This window comes from Lynx canadensis, chromosome B3 (assembly GCF_007474595.2).
Source record: "Lynx canadensis isolate LIC74 chromosome B3, mLynCan4.pri.v2, whole genome shotgun sequence".
NCBI lineage: Eukaryota > Metazoa > Chordata > Mammalia > Carnivora > Felidae > Lynx > Lynx canadensis.
Genome location: NC_044308.2, coordinates 122,852,390 through 122,866,246, shown reverse-complemented (window position 1 = coordinate 122,866,246; position 13,857 = coordinate 122,852,390). Strand labels below are relative to the sequence as shown.

Here is a 13,857-nt window from a genome sequence, read left to right as displayed (position 1 = left end):
AGTTCTGTAATATATATACTCTTAACTTGATTTTGCCATTAACCCACGGTCCTACCAGAATTCAGCAACCATAGAAATCACTACAGTAATCACCACAATAATAATGTTGAGGTCTAAACCCCATGACAAATAATGCTCCTGAAGGGAATGTGAAGTATTCCAGATTTATCTCATTGCTCATCATCCTCCAAAAAGATATAAAAATCTAAGAAATGAAATAATGTAAAATTCCAAAATAGAACCCTTCTAGGTCAAAAAAATATTCAGTAGAAAGTGCCACCAAATAAAGGAATAAACCAAGTTGTCTCTAAAGATCCATGATCAAGATGTTCAAGAGGATGTTCAAGTGCACCCTAAGGAGAATCCGGCTCAACAAGGAATTACAATATTTAGGGACAAAAGCTGTCAAGATGAACACTGAAGCATGAAAAGAATTTGGTTAGTAATGGCAGGGTGGTAGAAATGTCATGTTTTGCTCACCATTGAACTGAGATGTAAATTTAAAAGACAAAGAAGATTGCATAGAACCAGAGAACTTAGACCAAGTTTGATCTTTCTTTGTGGGTAGCTGAGCCCATGCAGAAAGATGCCATGTAAGTCTTCCTGGATTAGTCAATCACTATGTAGAAAGCCCTATCTTTGGAAATAGCTGGGGGGAAAAAAGACGCAATACGTAACTGGCCAATATGTCTTTATGGATATTATGCATTTGAAATATGTGAGGGGCGCCTGGGTGGCGCAGTCGGTTAAGCGTCCGACTTCAGCCAGGTCACGATCTCGCGGTCCGTGAGTTCGAGCCCCGCGTCAGGCTCTGGGCTGATGGCTCAGAGCCTGGAGCCTGCTTCCATTCTGTGTCTCCCCCTCTCTCTGCCCCTCCCCCGTTCATGCTCTGTCTCTCTCTGTCTCAAAAATAAATAAAACGTTAAAAAAAAAAATTTAAAAAAAAAAAAAAAAAAAAAAAGAAATATGTGAGAATACACTTGGATCCAACATATAGGAGGAGCACAGGCCTAGGTGCGCAGTAGGTGCTTTAATGAGCACTTATTGAGCAAGTGATGTCTACATAGGTATTTATTTCTTTGGAAACCATCAACTAAGGTCAATACATTTTTATCTAAGAAATTTTGAAAGCTTATTATATAGCTTTCACTTTCACCCCTTTCTCTACTCCAAGACTGAGTTATTATATACTCCTTAGGGAAGGAAATTTAAAAAGTAGTATCACTTGGGTAAATATCTTTTAAACTAGGTACTTTTAAACTGTACCCTTTGAGTTATTAGTGTTGCTATTGAATGCTGGTTATATGAGTAATGATAGCAGTTGAAGTTTGGGGGGATTTTCTTCTTAAAAATAAAGATTTTCAAAGTAAAAAGGTCTCTTTTGATTACAATATATACAATAAATAATTTGCATTAATTTTTTTTCAACATGTACCTATACCCCAAGTACAATGCAAATTCACAAGAATTCTAAGGATTCAATGAACTGTAAAGTGGACCAAATGTATGTACCCAAAATTGGGTATGATGCCAGGAGATCAATGAATCTTGGGGGGGGGGGGTTGGAATTCTATAATAAATCATTTTATGTTCAATCTTAGCTTTTCTTTGTGAGTATTCCTGTCTTAATATTATATAAAGCACATGCATTATAATGGGATTTTTCCTATATGTCACTTCATTAGGTACCACTCTTTATTATTTCATTAAATTCAGATCTAAGATTGATGTAACAGTCACTTTTACAATAGCAAACTGTGCAGGCACTGAGAGAAAATGGGCTACATCATGTGGGTGCTTTGAAGCAAGAACAGATGTTCTCAGAAGAAACAAATCTGCCTTTGTTTTTTTGTGTGTGTGTCTTTATCCTCTTTATTCTACATGCAAATGCTTCAATAAGAAAGAAGAAAGTAAAGAAAGACATAGAAAATACTGGCTATGGAGGCAGAACTGTTACAAAGGCAGACTATTTAAACATCTATAGGTGGCATCCGTTCTTTAAGCAATTCTTGCACATCACTTCATTTTTATGATTGGGAACAAAATAAGAGGGAGAAATACTAACACAAACACAGTCACAGTTTAGCAAAATTGCCACATTAGTGTCATATTAGCCACAGAGATGTAAAACAAGCTTTGCAATTAGCCCAGTGTGTTTAAAATGCTGCTGACATTTTGCAGGTACTTTGAATTTTCTTTTGTCCTTGAAATATCCATTCTAGTCAAGTTCAAACAAAAATATTTAACTGTCCATTTGACTCTAAAACTTTAGGATGTGATGGTCTATAACCAAACATGTAAAAAAAAAAAAAAAACCTAAAACTTCTCATGCTGTCTCTCACCCCAATAATTCTTGTTACTCTGACAGTAGGAAAAAAATCCATACCCATCTCATTAAAATGGCAGGGAAATGAGTATTATTCAATATTCATTTTCAAGCAATAAATATAGAAATCGTAGTGAGCTTCTGAAAAAAAATCTCATCTTCCAAAAGTGGAGAGTCAATGGGATTTATCTTTAATCAAGTCAAAAGGTCAATGCATCCTACCAGAGAGAAAGTGATGTTTAAACTCAGCTGGAAATGTAGGCAAATAGAGGGGAAGAGCAAATCCAATCTGTAGCCTAAGCATAAAACGGGCCTGGTAAGTGATAGAAGATGCAGACACAAGTCGAAAGTTGAAACATACAAACTGTTAGGTTTTCAAAGAAGGAGGCTTTTGTCTAGGGAAGACTTCTCTGGAAGATTCAAGCACAAAGCCGGTGAAGAAGCATCAGGAAAACGGTGTATAAAGTTCTTCCCTTTACAAAAAGGATGGTCCAGATAAGGAGAAGAAACTTTCTTTTTTAAATTGGATTTTTAAAAGGAACTGATGGGAATTTAGTTTTTTAAACATAAAAAAAATACTCAAAGCCATTACTCTTCCTGCATTGTCCTTTTTCTTTTTTTGTAGCCAGGAGAAAGGTGATCTGTGATTAGACACATATTGGATGTGAGTATTAGATGCATGTTTCCTTCTTTTATAGTTTAAATAGTAAATATTGATCACAAAGGGAAAAAATTTTGATTCCCTTTAGGCTGCTTAGTTCATCCCTGTTTGCTCTAAATACAGAAAACTAATAATTTATCTGACACCTTATAGTTGAATTTCTCAAGTAATGACCCCTGTGACTGGAGTAAAGAAGCAAAATTACAGTTGAAGATTTCTGAGATACAGAGGTCTATAGAAGTGTTCAATTGTTTATTATCATAGGAAAAAGAGCCTTAATGAATCCTTGGGCAATACCACCCAAATTCTCACTCTTGACCTAGTCTCATTGCAAACTCACTTAGCATCATCTCTTTTAATTAAGACATGTTTCACCAAAGATGGTATAATTCTCTAATGGACGGGGATAGAGAATGAGGTGTCACAGATGAAAAACACAAATAGAGAATTTTCTTAACCTAGCTACAGTAACCCTGTGGAAGACCTATTTCTTTAAGAAACCAGAACTAATACTAAAATAAAAGTGAAAAATGAGGAGGAAAGCATTCTTTGAGAGACAAATCATTGCCGATTGCTTGGAGGAAGATGACTTAGATAGATATTAGTAGATTGTTCCCTCTGGGGAAGGGAACAGGGAAAGGGAGTGTGTGGGAAAAATCTGTATTTGGGTATTACTACAGGCACACACCTTCACAAGGTGGACTCTGGATTTTAACTATTTTGAGCCTATTTAGTTGTTTTCTTTTTATTTCTTGTTGTTGCTTTTTAGTAGACTGTTCATATTACATGAATTTATTATTCCCCCCAGGAGCAACATAACCAGTACAACTACAAGACACCCCGATATACATTAGTTTGTCAATAAATTTCTAAAACCTGCCCAAACCAGGTGGTTTTGCTCATACACAGGGAGGAGAAATTCCTTCCATCTGCCACAAAGGACTATCTCCAAAAGTGGGTAGGTAAGAGTGGAAACTTACTTTGCTTGGGGTAAAGGGGCAGGGATGAAGAGGGCAATATCTGTACGATAATCACTTTGCATTACCTGAATATCTTTCTACTTGTCCAAGAAAGAGAAAGAAACAACAACTTGATTTCTCTTGGAACCATGTTTCACATGAGTCAAAACTGCTACAGTGCATAACAAAATACGAAATTCAGTCCCTCAGAAAGGTGTAGCAAAAGGCACGTGATTATACATTTCAATGGTATGATAAACACTCGAAATGACTCGAAGTGTTAGGTTTAAGAACACCAAATATATTTTAAAAGAGAAAACTTACCTTCATTTCCACCAGCACCCTAGGTTGGGCCAGCTGAGCTATGGCAAACAGTTTACTAAGCCTACAGCACCATATCCTTTATCAGTCTTCCTCCCCCGAAAAGAGAGAGAGAGAGGTCAGGCGAGGTAAAGGCAAAGGCAAGGAGGGGAGGGTGGCAGAGACATAGGAAGGAAGCATCTATTTTCTGTCCAAAGCAATTTTCAGGTTCTGGTTGTTTTCTTCAGGTTGACAACCCAACAGAGAATAAGAGGTGTTTGTTTTTATAACTCATTTTTTTTTTCCCTGAAGCATTCATTACCTTTGAATGAAATTTTAAATCATTTACTTTATAGAGGCAATTGGTGTGAAAAACCTCAAACAGATTCCTCCATTCTCACTAGAGTCCTGGAGTCTCAGAAAGGGCTTCCAATAACGGATATGAACATGGGAGGCTTTCTGGAAAACCTTCTGTTAAGACGACTAACAGTGAGGTATGTCGAGAAAGACAAGTGACCCACTTATTCACCACGAGCACATGTACCCTCCTGGAGACCCTGTTTTAGTTAAAATCCACTAGAAACACACCCCCAGTAATTACTGAACGTGAAAGTAAATGGACCATCGAGCCTGCCACATACAACATATTCAAATATGGGCTGACATCCCCTTTCCCTTGGCTCATCCTTTACTCTGCTAATAGAGTACTGTTGCTAACCTCTGGACAGTGTATCACAGTGTACCAATTCATACATTCAACTAATGGTACCTGCGCATCAACATGGGATCAGGCACCAGGCCCAGTGCCGAGGTTTCAGAGAAAGTAAGACAAGATAAGGTCCTCTGCCTTTACACAGCTTACAGCCTAGTCTGAAGTGAGGGAGGATAAAGGACAATACCCAAACATACAGTAATCATCAGATGCGGCTGAGTTCTATGATGAAATGAAACAGGAGGATATGACGGAAAAGTAATTTGGGTGGAGAGTGGAATAGAGGGTGGGCTACTTTATAGCAAGTCTCAGAAAGGCCTCTCTGAGGTGACTTCTCCACTCCTGCCTGAGTACCCGGTTGTATGGAGAGCTCTTAACTGAGGAGGTCAAAGCAAGCTTCTCTCCGGAGGTGCGTCTGAGGCAAATATCCGAGGCAATGGGAACAGCAAGAGCAGAAGCCCAGGATAACCTTGGCATATTAGAGGAACAACAACAACAAACCCCATGGTGGCTGGAGCTTGTGCCCAAAGGAGAGCGTGTGGTGGGAAAGAAGGTGAAGAAGTAAGCAGAGGCCAGATCACAAGAGGACACAAGGACGTGGTACAGAGCATGAATTCTGTTCTACATGTATCTGGGAGTCACTGGGAGGTGAGGGGTAAAGGGATCCTATGATTTAAAAATCTTTCTGGTTGCTATGGGTGCACTGGACCCAAAAAGGCCAATAGCAGAAACAAGGGATCTCAGGGAGGCTGTTAAAGGCAGGAAATGAAGGTGACTTGGACTAAGGAGGTAGGAGTAGAAATGGAGGTGGTGAAGTTTGGGGTGCATTTTGGAGGTGGAGTCAACAGGATTTGAGATCACTTTTGAAGGTGGACTGGGAGCGGGAGAGGAAAAGAGAGGAATCAGTCTGAGAACCTGGGTGGTAGACACACCCTCAGATGAGAAGGCAAAGATTCCAGAAAATGTAAGACATGACTGATCTTACTAGTCAAGACAGCTTGCTTCCGTTACTTGCACTTTTCCTACGAAGCATCAGTCATACTCAGCACCATCCCCTGGACATTTCCTACTGTTCAAAAGTGTGGCTCCAAGTTCACTGCCTGCATGATTTTCTTAGTATGGTGTTAATCTGCACCTTGGGCCACCACTGCCTACTGATGACTCAGGGTTACAGGATTCCTGCTGACTTTCTTTCCCTTCCTCCCTCCCTCCTTCCTTCCTTCCTTGCCTCTCTCCCCTTCTTTCTTTTTTCTTGCATAGTTTCAGTTATGTGCTCTGGCCCATGCCTAAGGACTGCAACAAGGAGTGTGCCTAACATTACAAAGCAAACCCTGGCAGCCTATTCAGTAGGATCTCTAAATTGTGATCACAGTGTAAAATGAACCCACTCATCTCGGCTCGGAGAATGGCATCTCAATTTTGAAATGCAGTGAATCCAGGGCTGATGTCTCTCTAAAGGAACAAATGACTCCACAAAAGACGAGAAAGAATCCTGCCCCCAATTTACTGCCAAATCTCTACCTTAAGTCATAAATTTACAGCATTGCTTAGGAGAGGTGAGGTGAGCACAGTCTCAAGATTTCTTGTGATAATCTCTCCCCATGAAGCCACTTTTCAAGAGATGAGGGCAATTTGCTCAGGGATAGGCAGAAAGATGCTTTTGTAGGTATTGATTCTATTCTTGTTTAAAAAAAAAAAACTTTCTAAACCACACTAGTATTTTCCCCACCACTGTCATGATATAATTAATACAAATTAGGCTTCTTTTGATGATTTAAAACATTGTTGTACCTTAGGGCCTTTTCTATATGATCTTATTATTTAGCACTAAAGACACAGATTTTGAAAATGATGTGGACTGAGCAAAAGAGTTCCATACCAAGATATGCATTGCAGCCTATCCCCCTAATATCCTCCTAATAAATGCCAATTTAAGCCTTTTCCTTGTGAATTGACCCTTTGTAATAAAAAGCAGAATAAAAAATGTCCGATTATGAATTGAAAGGCATAGTTAATTAATCCCAATAATTAATGTTTTGCTGTCAATAGAAATTAAGGAAGGCATAATACATCTTCCACTGCTCCTCTTCCATAGACTTTCTCCACTTATCTACCTCCACCCACCCCTTTCCAGCTAGAAATGTGCACCTTTCCAGGAACTCAGCTACACTTGTACCCTGTAAATCATCACTATGTCCCTGGTATTACATATATATATATATATATATATATATACACACACACACACACACACACACGTATGTATGTGTGTGTGTGTGTGTGTGTGTGTGTGTTTTCATTGCCTCCACTTCTGTGCCCTTTGAAGGAGAACATGCTACCTCTAAAATCTCCAACACCTAAGCAGAGTACCTTACACCAAGAAGATACTCAACATATTAGGGGGAAAAAAGCTAGTGGAAGAATAAATGTAATTGAATAGATTCCACACCAAACTAGTAAGCAGGATGAGAAAGGGAGAAGAAATGGAAAAGGAGAAGAGAGTTGTAGACTATATTTCAGCAATAGAATAAACCTGACCAAATTGAGAAGTTGTTCAATACAATAATAATATATATAAGTGAATTAATAAAATTGGATGAAAAAATAAAGGACAGTAAAATTATTGAAGGTGCTGGAAGAAAAAGAAGGGAAGTAGAAGACGTTCCCACGCTGCTTTGTGGCAGCTGAGTGAATTAGGCGCTAATTCCTAATTCATCTTGGAGCTAAAAGATACCAGGCAGCAGATACAAATAAAGACACTACTTTTCATTTTAAATATATTTTTCCCAGCCAGAAAAAAAAACTACAGCTTTCTGAGAAACTGATATGAGAATGAAAGCAACATTGATAAAAAGATGCTAGTTGCTCTGCATTTACAATCTCATTTAGTTACCCAGTATGAAGCTGATATGGTTTCCCCCAGCTTTGCAAGTGAAGAGGTAGCACAAAGGGCTACAACCTGCCAAGGTGACACAGCCCCCAGTTTCCCTGCAAAGTCTCTCTGCTGTAGCTGCATTTGTTCTCACAGCTTCATCACGTAAGTTATGCCCCTGGGCTGGCCCAGTCTAGAGATCTGAGGACGAACAAGGTGAGGCCAGGTAAAGGACATGCAAGAAGTGGCAGAACACAGTGAAATAGAAACAGAAAATCTAATCTTGGGGATGAATGAAAAGTGGGACCTGATTTCACTTTTTATTTTTTTATTTTTTTACTTGCAAGACTAGGGTCAAGCCCTAACCTACTAATAAAGCCAAAAGAAGTTAAAAGTTTATATTAGAGATACAAGTAGAGAATAAATAGGTCATGTTGTGTGCCCCTGCAGCAGGCACTTGTGGTACCCTGCATCATGTCTCCTGGGCCAAGCTCAGACTTTAGCCATGACAGCAGGACAGCTGTAAGCTCACACACAGCCTGACAGTCCCGACCTCAAGCAGAGCCAACTCTTGGGCCTTCTCTAAAGTCAGAGGTGTCTTCATTGCCTGCATGCAAGAGACACTAAGAAGTGGGGGAAAGGAGATGGATGCTGTCAAACAATGGGAGGGGAAAAGCTAATGGATTCGTTCACCCGAATCTCCTGTCATTTAAGTGGATAATTCTTGGAGGCATTCATTACAACACTCTCCATCTCCCCCATATCCACTTGACCCACAGCAGAAAACTTGACTATGGATACCCACACTGGTGTTTCCTTTTTTACTGCTCATCCTCTCTACCCCTTCACTCCCAGTTTTGGGGATCTCTCCCAAATAAACCACCTGACCCAAGTCCTTATCTCAGGCTCTACTTTCAAGGAACTCAGACTAAGACGACACACAGTGCTTGATCATTTCCTCCCTAGTAACTCAAATGTTACAACAACCCTGTGGAGTAGGAAATATCAATGCTTATGATGAGATGCAAAAACGTTAAGTGACTTTCCCAAGGTCACAGGGTATGAAATCATGAAATTAAATCAAGAATCTAGGCTTCACAGATGGAACTCCACAGAGTTCTCCCCATTAACCTCTAGCTGCCTACAGTCTAGAAGTACAAAGAGAACAGAAGACAGTGGTCTGCTATCACCATTAAAGGCAGATGTAGGGACTGTGGTTTCAAATTACCATATAGTGACCAAACTCTTGGGGTTGTGAGGAAATGCATAGATCTCTGAGGGCAATCACCAGGCTCTCCACAATGAGGACCTATGGTCCCATAAGGACCATGGAGGGCTTGTGAGAAGGTAAGAACACCATTACTCTTAATTAGCTTAGTTTTATTCAAGACAGAAGCTAAGAGATATGGTCTCCATACCCAAAGTCCCTTCAGGCTCTATGTTTCTAAATAATTACCATATCTCAGAAGAGGGACTTTATTTTAGATATAAAGATACAGTCACTAGGTTTTATAAGTATCCCGAGACAAAGAGCTTTGTGAAACGGCATTTCCATATCAACCCCTATGTGTGCAGGACCTCCTTCCCACACCAGAAAGTACTAACTCTGAGATAAGAATGTAAAAGGAGTGATATTTCCAGCCTGTCTCCTTCTGATGACAATTACAGGGTCTACTGGCTTATGAGATTGATGGCATTAGCTGATCTCCCACTGTGAACAGAGCCAGTTGAAATGCAGGATGGTCCTATCACCTGAGTGCACCCTCTTATCCTCTTAACATCTGCTTTGTGCAACTGGAGGATCCAGGAGGCTAGATTAGCAGAACTACCACTCTATTCTGGCCCTAGTTCACTAAGATGATGATCCTTCCCCCCCCTTAAAATAATATGTATGTAGGTTTCAAAATATGAGAAATTATAGCTCTCCATCTCACTAGAAATATCATCTCTTTATGACACCCACTAAAATAAAACTTGCAAGACAAGCACATAGAGGAAAAAATTAAAACCAGAGCATTAATAAAAATAGATCGAGGGTATTTTGATTCAAATTATTTGTCTCCCTCTAAGTAAGACTTAAATACAAACGGTTCTTCATCCAGCAAGTGTGGCCTTGGGCAAGCATGCAAAGTGGCTAGCTTGGCAAATGTGGCTAATCTCTATAGGCTGTCTTTATAACTTTGTGCAGCGATTTGCATACAGCATGGAAGTGAACTTCAGACTGCTGACTGCTTTATCCATGCACCTTGAATTCCTGATAAAGCTGGGGCATCAAGCAGAAGGTAATTGTTCCTACTGATCAGGGTGAAATCACCACCCCACTTCCAAGCTGTATAAAGGAAGAGGAGTTTCTAATTGAAATGGCCAGTACCTACTATAAAGGCATTGTGGAAGTTTCTGAGGGTGCAAAGATGAAAAAGACACACTAACTATAACCAAGGAGCTCATAGTCTTCTGAAAGTGTTACACAAGTAAAAACAAATTGTGTGGGAGAAAGGGGTCCACAAGTGTGCACTGGGTACCCTACCAGTGGGTTATCTGGTCTATCAGGAGGTCTGAGTCATTAACTATCCTTCTGCTTCATATTTTCATGCAGGACTACAAAGGTCCTATAAGTCAGGGACCAACATCTTCATGTCTGTGTCCTTCACAACTTCACATAGCACTGTCCTTGGCATGCAAAGTGAATTCTCAATGGTAAAGAGTAAATGAATATATTTCTTATTCTTCTCATACTTGGGTTAGACTCTGCTAATAACAGCAAGTATGTATATTTTACTTACCAAACAGCAGTCACTGGACACCATTCTGAGTGCTTTTCCTACATTAATTAATTTAATACTCACATCAATCCCATAAGGTTGTCATGATTATATTATTTGTTGACAAAATATGCTCTCCCTTCCTATTGGTCCATTCCTAATAGGTCCATCCTTTCTGGAGAATTGTATTTCCTGTCCCATCATGCCAGGCACTATGTGTGACTTCCTCCATTGCCAAAGACATGTAAGCAGAAGTGGCCTGGGCCACTTAGAAGGTTTAAGAGTGATTACATGGCTCTGCCACCTCTCTTTTCCCTTTGCCACAAGTCCAAGAGGTGACAGATTAGGGCTGTTCCCTGGCCAGGGTCCAGAAGAAGACGTGAAGCAGAGCCACAGCAGAACCACGATGACCATTAATGTGAGTGGGAAATAAAACTCTGTTCTTTAAAGTAACTAACATTGCAGAGACACATTTGTTAATGGAGCATAACTGAACTGAGCTGACTGATACCTAGGTCCAATTAATATCCACACTTTACCCTTAAGAAAACCAAGGCAGGATAAAGTTCCGCCAATTTTCAAGGTCACATATGTACTAGTTGCTGGGATTTCAATCTGGGCAGTCTGGTTCCACTTTGGCCTTAACTATTATACTACACAACTTCTATTGGCCAAGGGATGAACCAAGGATGGCTAAGAGATACAAAGATAAATCCTCACAGTGAAATATTCTACACATGCCCTACACACACACAAATATATACATCTATTAAACCAATTAACTAGCTCAATGCAATGAACATGGCTTTAATTTCCAGGTGGAAAGAAGACAAAGGCAAAGAAGAAAAAGGTGGCAAAATAAAATGGGAGAAGAGAGAAACATATAGAGAAAATGACAGGGGAACAAAATAGATTAAGAAAATTCTCAATATTTGTCAAATCACTCAGAGGCAAATCTCTCTCCTAGAAAAATAAAACTCAAGATCTTTATCTTTAAAATGCTGCCAGAACACAGAACAAATAAAAGTATTTGGAAGCATGTATTTTGAACAGTATTGGGTTTTTCCACTTTAATAAAATGAACTCCTCTGTTTGTGAACTATATAGGATGACAAGCAGCACATCTCACCCAGGGGGATGCCACTTACATGCATGCAACAATCCTGTCATTTTAACTTTCAGACAGCTGCTTTTCATAGCAGCTAAGGAGCAGTCTAGGTCCATGGTTCTAATATTTTAAACTTGATAAGAAGATGGGGCACCTGGGTGGCTCAGTCGGTTAAACATCTGACTTCTGCTCAGGTCATGGTCTTATGGTTCATGAGTTTGAGTCCCACGTTGGGCTCTGTGCTGAGCGCTCAGAGCCTGGAGCCTGGAGCCTGCTGCAGATTCTGTGTCTCTCTCTCTCTCTGTCCCTCCCCACTTATGTTCTCTCTCTCTCTCAAAAATAAATAAACATTACAAAAAATAAACTTGATAAGAAGCATCTGTGGATAATGCAAAGAATTCAGATTCCAGAACTCCGGACTTTTTATGTCTTTTGCCAACCTTTACTTCTTTCCTCAACTCTGTTCTGTATTTTGATTTTTTTCCAGGTTATGTCCTATGCTTCTCTTACCTCCCCAACCCTCTCGCCTCCAACATCTATCTTAAGGTCATCCCCATCCAGTTCCTCAAGCCATGAAGTCCCTCCTGGACTCTCTCTTTTCTTTCACCTTCTGCACCCAAACCACAGCCAAGGTAGGCACTTCCATGTCCCAGGGGAGGCCTGAATCTGCTCACTTCATGAGATCCCACCTCTACTGTACTGGTTCTGGCCTTCCTCCACTCCCACTTCAGGTATTGCTAAAGGTGTGTTCTCACTCTCACAATCAATCAACCTTTCACAATGTGGTCAAAATTATTGTTCTACAACAGAAATTTCTTCATGCCCGTTCCTACTTAAAATCCCCCAAGGCCACTAAGTGTCTAGGTACAACGAAGGCACATAAAGACCTTGGGGAATCTAGCTGCAGCATAAATCTTTATAACCTCACCTCTCATAACACAGGTAGTACTCCAAATGCCCCAGGATTGCATCTTGTTATTTCATCAGTTTGCCTGTATGCCTCTCTGAACCTAAGTCAAATAGTACCACATAGAAGCCCTTCCTACCAATTTCTTAAACTCATTACAACTCTTCTTCCCCATATGCATAGCAGAGAACAAGAACAGTAACTCCTAGGGGCACGTGGGTGGCTTAGTTGGTGAAGCATCTAACTCTTGATTTCAGCTCAGGTCATGATTCCAGAGTCGAGCCCAACATCAGGCTCCATGCTTAGCATGGAGCCTGCTTAAGATTCTCTCTCTCTCTCCTTCTGCCCCTCTCATCTACCCATACACACTCTCTCCCTCTCTAAAAATAAAATTTTAAAAAAGAATAAAAAAAGAATAGTAACTACTTCACAAGGCTTTGTGAGGATTAGTCAAGGCAATACATGTAAAACATTTAGTAGTAACTAGTGCCCAGTGCATGCTAAGGGAACAGTGCATACTAAGGGGACATTACCAATCACAGTGATGGTTTAAATATCTTTCACCCTACCACCGATATAACTGTGAAACACACATGCAAGGCCTGAAGTAGAAGCCCATAGCAAAATAAATTGGAACAGTATCCTATCATGGGAGATATCCTTAAAATAACTCCATCACATGATGGAGCCAACTTAGAACATGATACCTCCAAGTAAAGTGATGGTTTTCAAAAAAGTTTCTTCCTCTCTCCCCCACCTCCTACTCTCCCTCTCTCCCCCTCTTCCCTTTCTTCTTTTTCCCTCCCTCTCTCTCTCCCTGTTATGGGTTGAGGAAGAAATGGAGAGAGAAAGGCCACCTATTGTGGACCATTTCCTACTTCCCACTTAACTCTCGTAAGTATAGTTATTTAATACTGTCTGAAGTGTGGGTTCCTCATCCTATTTTACGAGAAAAAGCCATGAGACTCAGAGGGTTTAAGCAACACAAATAAGGGTATTTAAGGTGAAAGTGACAGAAACAAGATTCAAGCCCGTATCTCTTTGACTCCAAAGCAGTGTTTTATCCATACACTTCAACTTTGTCGTGAGCCAAATATTTTTATTACTCAGTAAATTAGCATTTGAGATCAATACCAGTGGGTAACAAAATATCACTTATAAATCATTTAGAGCTATTTATGATTTTTAAATAATATACCCTTATCAACAATTGTTTGGTAAAGAAATGGTTTTAAATACATCTTCTCAAG

General features: G+C 39.9%; 1 protein-coding gene across 6 annotated transcripts in view; it reads right to left on the bottom strand.

Moving 5' to 3' along the window:
- The window catches only part of NRXN3 (neurexin 3), a 1,124,854-nt gene that overhangs the window by 828,337 nt on the left and 282,660 nt on the right, over positions 1 to 13,857 (bottom strand). The window lies entirely within an intron of this gene.